General features: G+C 40.7%; 2 long non-coding RNA genes across 2 annotated transcripts; one reads left to right on the forward strand and one right to left on the reverse strand.

The window, feature by feature from the left end:
* The first annotated feature begins 172 nt into the window (after positions 1–172).
* On the forward strand, positions 173–9,941 carry LOC130173748 (uncharacterized). The gene is made up of 4 exons (XR_008828485.1): positions 173–523; positions 666–777; positions 9,591–9,730; positions 9,840–9,941. It is a non-coding gene; the product is annotated as an uncharacterized LOC130173748 (long non-coding RNA).
* On the reverse strand, positions 2,850–9,892 carry LOC130173749 (uncharacterized). Its single transcript, XR_008828486.1, has 3 exons — positions 9,803–9,892; positions 4,987–5,017; positions 2,850–4,049 (listed from the first exon to the last, which is right to left on the reverse strand). It is a non-coding gene; the product is annotated as an uncharacterized LOC130173749 (long non-coding RNA).
* Positions 9,942–10,307: the final 366 nt, after the last annotated feature.

The following is a 10,307-nucleotide window of genomic DNA, read 5'->3' on the forward strand; positions in this document are numbered from 1 at the left end:
ATCCTGGACTCCGACGGGTGACTTGCTATAGCCAAAGTGTGATCGACGTCAAGCTGTCCGTGTCTCAGCTTCTACCGTTCTGAGGTCAGTTATGATATTGAACGCACAATACACATGCGCAGACGTGTGTGCAAACTGGACTTTCCAAACTACAGTGATTTATCAACTACGTGCAAAATCTGCAGCAAGTTTGAGAAGTTTGAAACAGAATATTGTTACACGAGTAGCGCAGCTCCTTTTAGGAATAGCTCAGTACGTAAGTTGTGTGCGGAGCGGGCGAGAGAGAGAGAGCGACGAGGCTGGCGACAGGAGCTGACAGTTGGCTAGTTAGTTAGCTAGTTAGTTAGCTATTAGCAGTACAGCTGTGAATGTATGCCACTTCAGGCTGTTTTGTTGGCAAATAAATGCTGCGACTCATCAAGACCCAAGTGCTTCCCCTCTGACAGTATGAGCCAGGAAAGGTTACCAACACTGAGGCAGGAAAATGCAGGATTCTGCATCGCAGCTGGATGATTTTTGTCAGGTAATGTTAAATATTTTGAAGATTGCCATGGAAGTGATTTTTTTTTTTTTTTTTTTTTTTTTAAGATATTTTTCCACTACACTGCACATTTGATATGTTTACTGTTAGTTCAGAAGAATAATCCTAAAACTTCTTCATCCAGGAAGGAGAACGGTGAAGGTGTCCAGGCAGAGAGCAGAGAGGAAGCACAAAATCATGAGACAGAACGGGCCCAGAATCTAAGAGAGATTTGCTGCTACCAATGTCATGAAAAGGTATGTTTCAGTCTTGTTCATATTTTGACTTTAGTGAATTAAACAGTTGAACACAACGCCAAGCACAGCAAGGTTTTTTTTTTTTTTCTTTTGGCTGTAAAAGTCACTGCACCCCACTGATTCCACAACCAGGTAACAAGCTTTCACCTTCAGTCTGGTACTGGTCAGGTTGTATAGTTGATCTATGAGAGTGTTTGTGCTGAAAACAGCTGCCTACAGATGTTGGAAATGGAGTTGCCAAGAACTGAGCGAGACTGAATCATTCGATCAACCGATTTTGTTTTCACTCTATTGGTGGCCTCACTCACCCGCTCTGCATCAAAAGTTAAGTGGCCTATTTAAACGTATTTAACTGACTGCATGAATGCACCAGTCGCTGGGCTGCCTTTGGTTTTTGCATTTATGTGTACTGTTTAGTATAACTGGCACAACAATTTGAACTGATGGCTGAAATGACATGAAAAACAGCCAGCCTGTAAAGTAACACCATCATCCCTTAACTATCTACCTCTCCTATAATGCAGTTACATGAAAGATTACATGAAATAAAAAATATTGATTCAGTTTTCAATGCCTACAAACACACAGTAGTTGGTTCCAAGTCATGAGAAATAGTAGCTTACAGCAGGGTGTGTCCATCAGGAGCATGGTTATTACTAGCCATCTGCCTTACATCAATATAATACAAATTGATAGCCTCTTATGTTACGAAAGAAATTGTTTTTTTTGTGAGACACAATCTTTATTAATGTACATGGACAGAAAAAATGGGCATGAAAAAGAGCAAGGAAAGTGAAAATGAATTGGGTAGATAATGACCTATGGGGTGAGACAGAAAGCCTAATACTTTAAAGGAAATTAAGAACATTTTAAAGTAGATATTGGAATTAATTAGTTGACAGAGTTCATAGTATATAGTAAAAAAAGTATCCGAAATAGAGAGGGTCACAGAGAGCAAGACAAGACAGTGAAGCAGAAGCGTTATCCAGCAGAGAGAAAGATGGCGGCTGAGAGAGACAGACAGAGCTTGTTTGCTCAGGCATTGATTCAGGGCCCCTCGAGGCTGCGTCCTCCATTTACCAATTTGTGTCTTTCCTTCTCACATCCTCACCTCCGCCCATCTTTCCTCTCTCTGGCGGATCATTCGTAGGGAACAAACCGCGCCGCTCGGGAACACCGGACCCTCGGTTGCCGGGCAACCACACACTGACTTGATGGAGTGGAGGCAACTTCAGAGGCCTCTGTGAGAACAGTATCAAGGTTGTTATTAGAGTCCCGATAACCCTCACGACACACACAGCAAACACACACATACACACAATCTGCAGTCCAAGTTTATACGTAGACAAATGCAACACGTGGAAACATGCTAGAAATATGCTTCATAGTTAAAAAGAAGTCTAATATGTGCTACTGTTACAGACTGCAACTGCAAACAGATGCATGTACCCCCTCATCATATGTATTAGTGACAGAAAAAGCAACGTGGTTGCAAAACTTGTCAGCTGACTGCTATTACAGTTCATACATCCTGTATTTTACTCTTCTGCTGCGGACGTCAATCTTCTCTTTCGCCACCCTTTCTGGTTTTTTATGAGGTAAGAGGGAGGACTTCCTCTCTCCTCCCTGCTAAAGAAGAGTGTGGCTTTGATAATAACAGAGACAGTAATTAATTAAAGGGGGAAACGGACTCATGCTCCCCTCTTTAATTCACCATCATGCCACATGAGGCTGAGATGTGGACGGGTAAAATCTGAGTGCACTTTTTGCTTTAAGTATTTGCAATGAGCCTGGGCGTGTATCTGCATCCATATGTGTGTATGCATGTGTGTGTGTCTTGGATTTTGAGCTAGTTTCAAAGTAGTGATTTATAACATTGGCTTGCACCATTAAAACTTAATAAATCTATTGGCTAGTTATCAGTCTGTTGCTAAGAAACATCTAACGATGTCAAATCACTATTACGCTACAAAATTTCACTTGAGCATCATGAGCTGTAGCATATCCTCAAAAAATTATTTTCTTTTGATGTAAAAAATACAGTAAACTTGTCAGTGATTTCTTTCTGTATGGTGATGTATGTATGTTTCAGAGATAGTATTTCTGCAGTTTAGAATGAGTGGGAAATATCTGATTATGTCAGACAATAATAATATTATTATGTTGTTTGTGAAATTAATTCACATAATTATCAAACAGCAGTTTATGTAGGGCAAACATATCAGCATTTTAAATGTTATTCAATCAGATTTTTTGAATAGATGTGCTCACTGTTTTCACTCGACCCTCCTGGGGTGAAAACTCAACAGAACATTGTGGGGATGCCTCCAATTTGTGGGTAAAACTAACTTACTAATTTGCAAGTAAACTAACGAAAACAAACATACTCAAAGCCCCCTGGCCCGAACTTCTAAATACTCCTGTAGGGAAACAAAGAAGCTTGGGCCTTTCTGGGCAAGCTAACACATTGTTATTAGCCAGAGATGTATGAGGAATCTTGGCAATAAGATACAACAGGCAGGAATCTTTCAAGTTTAGGAATGGTGATTAAAGGAATGTACTATATCTCAGTCAACTGTAAGACATGGGGTGTGGTGAGACCTGATGTCTGCCAAAGGGAGAGAGAGAGAGAGAGAGAGAGAGGGAGAGGTCCACCCTCAGCTCTGATATACAGTACCAGTCAAATGTTTGGACACACCTTCTAATTCAATGCTTTTAGTTTATCTGTTATTATTTTCTATAATTTTGGATGACGCTAAAGGCATCAAAACTATGAAATAACACATGGAATTATGTAGTAAACAAACAAAGTGTTACAAAAACCATCAAAGATTCTTCAACATAGCCATCTTTGCTTCTTCACGGTGGGAACAAGACATGCAGATACCATTCGTTCCCCTTTTCACAAAGACGCGGCCGTTGGAACCAAAAATCTAAAATTTGGACTCATCCGACCAAATGACTTATTTCCACTGATCTAATATCCATTTCTTGTGTTTCTTGGCCCAAGCAATTCTCTTCTTTTTATTTGCCTCCCTCAGTGGTTTCTTTGCAGCAATTCGACCCCGAAGGCCTGATTCACGCAGTCTCCTCCGACAGTTGATGTTGAGATGTGTCTGCTACTTGAACTCCGTGAAGCATTCATATAGGCTCAAATGTGAGGTACTGTTAATTGCTGATTTCCTCTGCAGCAGAGGTAAGTCTTGGTCTTCCTTTCCTGGGACGGTCCTCATGAGAGCCAGTTTCATCAAAGCGTTTGATGGTTTTTGCAACTGCAATTAAAGAGACATTCAAAGTTATTGGAATTTTCTGGATTGACTGACCTTCATGTCTTGAAGTAATGAATCACGCTTGTTTCTCTTTACTTAGTTGAGCAGTACTTGACATAATATGGATTGGTACAGTTGTCTGTTAGGGCTATTTAACACAAAAAAACTGATGGTCACAAATGCATTAAGAAAGCAAGAAATTCCACTAATTACGATTTGTGGCTACTTTGAAGAATCTAAAATATGAAACATTTTGTTTATGTTAACTAGCCTACATAATTCCATATGTGTAATTTCATAGGTCTGATGTCTCCTGTATTGTTCTACAATGTAGAAAATAGTCAAAATAAAGAAAAACCTATGAATTGGTAGGTGTGTCCAAACCTTTGACTGGTACTATAGTGCCATGAGCATGGTCACAACAGTTAAAAGAAAGAAAGAAGAAATGTAATTAAAACCAATGATCGTAATTTCAATTACTGCAGAAAAGTCAGTTAGAAAAAATCAGTACCTTCAAAAGCTAAAACATTATCAGTCATTTCAAGGACAGGTTCAAATGGCCTCATATTCAATCCAAATGAATATCTCTATAAAACAGGAAATCTTAATTACTTAAGTTACACTTGTTGTGATCACTAATTAGGTATTGAAAGTAAAATAGGAGTACTAAAGAAAACAATTATTTGAGAAAAAAAGATTTAAGATTACTATTAATAGATACTAAGGGTCTGTAAAGCCCAAACCATGAAAACCCCCATCCAAAAGTACAGTCTGTGGAGACCTGGTCCATGTGTAAGCTATATACAGCCCATTTTATACTTGTATAACATGTGTTTTTGATCAAAATGCTAATTAATATTCATTGAATTCAAACAAGAGAGAACAAGAGAGAGAATGAGAAGGAGACAGGTAGAGGAAATCAGATGGATTGCATACACACCTGTAGTCAAGGTGCCATGGTCGAGGTAAATCTAGAGACAGTGAGAGAGAGGATGGTAAGTGGAATGGTTTGCTGCTCTCATATAAACACAGACAGTGTTTCGAGTGCAGAGGTGTGCTGCTTGTGGCTGTGTCTTTGTATGCATGAGTCTGCACATTCATTGTATCTGTGCACAATGCATCGCTGTGTGACCCTCTGCTCACTCACACAGAGGCAGCTAGGATTATACAAGTCCATCATAATTCATGTAGATGAGGTATTACTTTTTCCAATATGAGTGTGTTGTTCCAGTGACCTGGTCCACCCAGGTATTTCTCTTCTCCAATCTAATACCTGCCATCATCCTCTTAGTGGGCCATAGGTTGATTAACCACAATGAAATGTTCCAAAGAGAGGCACACGTGTGTGTGTGTGTGTGTGTGTGTGTGTGTGTGTGCGTGTGCGTGCGTGCGTGCATGCGTGCATGCATGTGCATCTTTCGCTCACTGTGTGTGTCTGTGTGAAGGTTTATGTTCTGTGGAAGGGACTGTGGGGGCTGATCTATGTGATTGTATGTCTTTGTGTGGTTCCACTAATACACAACTCTTAATATTGATTTCTGAAATTCCCAGATGCTTATTCTTGTGACCAATAGGGGGTGTCAGACTCCATCTATCATGCTTGACTTTTTGAAATCAGCCCTAAAAACATAAATTTTCACTTTTAAAATTTTAGTAAAGCATTCTGCAGAATTGAATTGATTTTTAAAAAATCATTACGGCTTATGGTAGATATTTTAAAAATAGGCAAAACATATAAAATTAATTTAAAAAACACAAATATATAATCAAATATTTCCTTGAGAAGTGTTTTTTTTTTCCCTGTATTTCCCTATTTTTCTCTATTTTATCTCTTGGCCAACTGGATTTTTGCAAGTTTTCTGGTTACTCCAAAGCCCACAGTCCTTAATAGCAAAGGCAATATTATCCTTAGTTCTTAGTCTTGATATTGCAACACCCTGCATGAGTAGCCAACCAGTATGTCTATGAGTAACAGACAAAATGTTCTTTAAAAATGATCAATAAAATCTAACATCATTACAGTAGACCAGCCATTTGTGATAAATGCATGAAAAAAAGTTTTCAGATTATTAATATAGGAATATTAGGTTCTTAGCCTGTCTTTCCCAGGCTTGAGAGACATACATTACTGCATCATTGTTTTAACCTGCTGGACTGGGCTTAAAGTAACACTAATGTTTCTCATTGTCTCATCTCGACTTGATCAGGTCATTGATCAAGTCGACTACAAAACTATTGAAGTTTTTGTGCTGTACAGCTTTTGAGTGTGTAAGTGGTTATTGCATGTTGCAGGTCAGGTAGAACTGGGTATCGTCAGCATAACAAAACTGATAATAATAATAATGCATATATTCAAAAGATGGGCCAAATCTAACATACATACATCAGACAAAATTGTTCCCAGAACTGACCCCTGAGATTATCCCACAGAGCAGGTTGGTGGAAAGGATCTGTAGACTCTGATCTCAACAGTAAAAGTTAATCATGGAGATGGGACGCAAACCAGTTTAAACAAGTCCAACCAGTGCTCATGAGAGTCAAGAAGAATAGAGTTATCAGTGGTATTAAATGCAGTGCGGAGGTCAAGGTGAACTAACTGATGATTGACCATAATCAGCTGTTAAAAGCAAGCCACCCCTCCAACTGAAACTTCTCACAGATAACGTTCTTGTTCTTGAATCGAGCTGTAATCGTTTACATTACATTTCAAAGATTAAGCGTGTGCTTTGCATTAGTTGCAAAAGTGTGGAGGAAATAGTCTAGATGAAAATAACCACGTGTTTTCAAATTAAATATAGATGACAGCATCCATGTCTCAGGATTTGTGCAGGGTCATTGTGGGGCTTTGAACCTTCTGACCCTGAATTATCTGTTTTATGTCATCCACTTCTCTGTGTGTCCATCCAACCCCCCCCTTTCTCTCTCTCTCTGCTCCTCCTCTTCTCACATCTAGTCAGGCACATTAACAATGTACTGAAACCTCTTTTACAAACAAAAGTTCAGGTAAGGTAAAGTAATTATTGTTAGGTTAAAAGAGGGTGAATGAGAGAGAGAGAGAGAGAGAGAGAGAGGAAAAAAAATGAATGTTGGAACAACAACAGATGGAGGCGGGAAGTTCCCTCCTCTGTGTAAAACTGAGTGTATTTCCTGAGTGGGACATATCGGACGTGTATCTGAGGGAGGCCTCCCAGAGAGCAATGTCTCCAGATTGCTCCTGACACCCTCTATTACAGGGTTATGTGGTTGTCAACAGTGGTTTGAAAAAGGGGTCAATGTGTGAATGGAGGTGCTATGAGAGGGTGCTAAAAAACGGATACTGTTTCACACAAAACATGAGGGCGAGAGACTCTCCATTTATCACAAACTCAACTCTCACTTTCTTTCACCCAAACCTCAAATAAAGCAACACAGCTCTCCAGCTGTTGCTGAAAATGTTCCAGCGCGTGACACAATCTTCTAAATCCTCAGTGTTATTTTATGGTGACAGACATAAAACTAATCACAGCATGATGTGCTGTTTATTGCATTTTTGGCTGCACATAGATCGGATCGACTCTGCCGCTAGGTTGCCTGCGGCAGATCAGCCGTTTGGCAGGGCCTGCTTTACCATAGCGACCCTGTTCATTTGCTGTGGAGCCCAAGGGGAGGCAGAGAGGAGTGAGGTCAGGAGGAATTGGAAATCTGATCCCCCTCCAAAAACAGTGAAATGACATTCCAATAACCCTGAGACCCTCGCTTGGACCTGCCTCAGATAATGGCCTCGGGCCATGGCGTGTGCGCGTTTGCATTTCACTTATACTGGGACTATACATGTACATTCATGTGTGTGCTTGCATATGTGTCTGAATATGTGTATGAAGCATGCACAAGTGAATAATCACTATTCCAGGATTAAGAATGCAGCTTCAAAGCTGAGCAACAAATGATTTTTTGAGACACATTAGACTTACTTAGAATACCTTATGGGTTCCTCTTGTAAAATCAGGCATATACAAGCAAGACAAAGCAGTATTTTCTTTGGCTTCGACGTAAAAGACACAAATATATTGTGGAAGAAGAGAAAGCAGAACAGCTGAGAGAACAAGAGTGAGACTGCTATTTTGGAAAATAAAGAGAAGTACAGTGTATATTTTCTGTACCACCGTTGCACTGATACCGTTCACGGCTGCTTGGGATGTTTGACATCAGCAGGACGTACAGTATGTTTTGTTTATGTTGTTCAGGCAGGTAATTTTTCAGGAATGTCCTTTGTCTCAAAGGTTTGCAAAAACAATTTCATCAATATCATTAAATTGTTAGTTAGAATAGTGATCTATCTGAAGAAAAGTGTGTGTGTGTGTGTGTGTGTGTGTGTGTGTGTGTGTGTGTGTGTGTGTGCGTGCGTGCGTGCGTGCGTGCGTGCGTGCGTGCGTGCGTGCGTGCGTGCGTGCGTGCGTGCGTGCGTGCGTGCGTGCGTGCGTGCGTGCGTGCGTGCGTGCGTGCGTGCGTGCGTGCGGTCCACCTAGGGACCTAAATCTGCTTAGTCACATTATGGGGACTTACCTTCTTAATGGGGGCAATAACCAATCCCCACAATGTAAATCATTAAATTTTCAAGGTGAAGATATGTTTTAAGGTTAAGTCTCCAGGAAATCAATGTAAGTCAATGTAATGTCCTCTAAAGTCATGGAGACATGACTGTGTGTTTGTATGCATGTGTATGTGAGTGTGCATGTCCAGCTGGCAGACAACTCTGGAGATTCTGGGAAGTTATAGGTTGAGTAGGCGCCCATTTTATGGTTGAAGGTGGATTTGATTAATATGTGTGTATCTGTCTGTGTGTGTGTGTGTGTTGTGTGTGTGTGTGTGTGTGTGTGTGTGTGTGTGTGTGTGTGTGTGTGTGTGGGGCCCGGGGATGGATTCCCCATCATCTCAGAAGCAGCATCTAGTGTGTATAAAAAAAGGATGTTTGAATGTTCACTCCCACAAACATAGTGTTCACATCTTATATCTGCTGAAAAAGTAGAAGAAGCATAATATGTAGAACATATCTTCATAATTTCCTCATGGCATTCCTCTCTTGCGATGTAAGGATCATTTTTCCCAGACGAGGTCAGGTTTCTGGTTGTCAGTCGCGCCTGTGGATCGCTCCAATTTTCCAGTGCAGTACAGCCAGCAACACTTTCCCCCTAATGTTTTGTGTGCTTTTTGGATGAAAAACATTTTATGGCTCCTTTTATGTGTCAGCTCAATGCTTCTAAAGGCCTTTCAGCTCTGATATAAATAATTAGCAACATCTCAGAGTAAATTATCCCACAGTATTGGCTGGATGGAGGAAGTGGATGACCCACCGCAGCTGGCCAAAAGCAGACTTGATATTTTTATTGCTTGGAGTATTTCACCCCATCAGAAAACAACTGGGGCCCTTCCACATTGGGTTGACAAGTAAAGTCCACATTATGTAGTGGGACCTCCTGGAACAGAGGACATTTTAACATTTGAGGAAAATGTAGTGAGGTCACCAATGAAAGTGGTGGTAGCTTTTCTGTATCCATTGTGCTGCAGATGTATCAGGCAGGAGCCAAGCCCAACTGTGTAAATCCACTCCATCGCGGATCATTTACTCTCTAAATCATTAGGGGCGTCTGGAGACAGAGTTCCCCAGACATGGACGGCAAGCCGACAGAACACAAACTTCAGGCAGGGTAAGTGGCTTCTGCTGTATGTTTACACTCCTCAATCGATGCATGTTGCATAACTTTTGGTCGGGTACTTACCTAACCGCTTGTCCCTTTTTTCTCTCTCCTCTCCGAGGTGCTGCCTCTTCATCTGCGAGGAAAGCCAACCAATCGCACGGCTCAGATAGCTCTGACCACGCCACACTGTTACCTCATCCACGCATGAGCTGTTCCCTAATTGGCAGCTGAGACAACATGTGGTTCATGCTGGTATCTAATTAACAGCTGCAACTGAATAATTGGAAAGAGGAAAGGAAAGAGGTGCTAAAGAGTAAAGTTTAAATGTTTAAATCCTGGGATTCTCAGTTTTAGAGGAATGTTCTCTTTCTACAAATGGACATAGTACCTCATCTGGTGAGATCTTTCATTCATGATTTTATGATCATGAGGGTGGTAGAATTTCTTTAACCAGGCGGTGACCGGCAATAGGCTTGCAAAGCTTTATTTAAAATGTGAAAATCACCATGATAAGATTTGCAATACTTGCTCATGTCAGCCATAATTTGTTACGATGACCATGGATAGATTATCATGGTATATTTCA

This window comes from Seriola aureovittata, chromosome 8 (genome assembly GCF_021018895.1).
Source record: "Seriola aureovittata isolate HTS-2021-v1 ecotype China chromosome 8, ASM2101889v1, whole genome shotgun sequence".
Lineage (NCBI taxonomy): Eukaryota > Metazoa > Chordata > Actinopteri > Carangiformes > Carangidae > Seriola > Seriola aureovittata.